A 541-nucleotide genomic window follows, 5' to 3' on the forward strand; every position below is an offset into this window, starting at 1 on the left:
AACACGCCCGATCTCGTCTGATCTCGGAAGCTAAGCAGGGTCGGGCCTGGTCAGTACTTGGATGGGAGACCGCCTGGGAATACCAGGTGCTGTAAGCTTTTTTCACTCCTCTTTACAAAAGCAGAGGGCGCTGCTGCTTTTTCAGTGGACACCGACAGGGTGGGAAGGAAATAGCTAGATCATGACTTGCCGGTATAGAAATGACACAAATCCAGTTAAATGATGGCTTTCATCATTCCTAAGCTCATCGATCATTTTCTTTTCAATTTTATGCTAACGTATTCTACATTTCAACAGTAAATATTAATCTTTTTACTGCACTACATTTGTGATCCTTATAGCCACTTTGTACATTCTGATTTGACATTTAAAAGCTGTGAGTGTGTCTGGCAATCTGCAGGCGCTCCCTGTATAGACGAAAGAGCAAAGCGTGGTGATATAGTATCTTTAAAAGGACCTTTGGTAGGCACAATATTTGCTTACGGCCATACCACCCTGAACACGCCTCAGATCAGCAATACGTAACTGAACGAAGTACAAG

At 43.4% G+C, this 541-nt stretch overlaps 1 pseudogene; it reads left to right on the top strand.

Annotated features, from left to right (window-relative positions):
- On the top strand, positions 1-98 carry LOC129116259 (5S ribosomal RNA; annotated as a pseudogene; the record flags this gene model as incomplete).
- Positions 99-541: the final 443 nt, after the last annotated feature.

This window comes from Anoplopoma fimbria, unplaced genomic scaffold (genome assembly GCF_027596085.1).
Source record: "Anoplopoma fimbria isolate UVic2021 breed Golden Eagle Sablefish unplaced genomic scaffold, Afim_UVic_2022 Un_contig_8146_pilon_pilon, whole genome shotgun sequence".
NCBI classification, from domain to species: Eukaryota; Metazoa; Chordata; class Actinopteri; order Perciformes; family Anoplopomatidae; genus Anoplopoma; species Anoplopoma fimbria.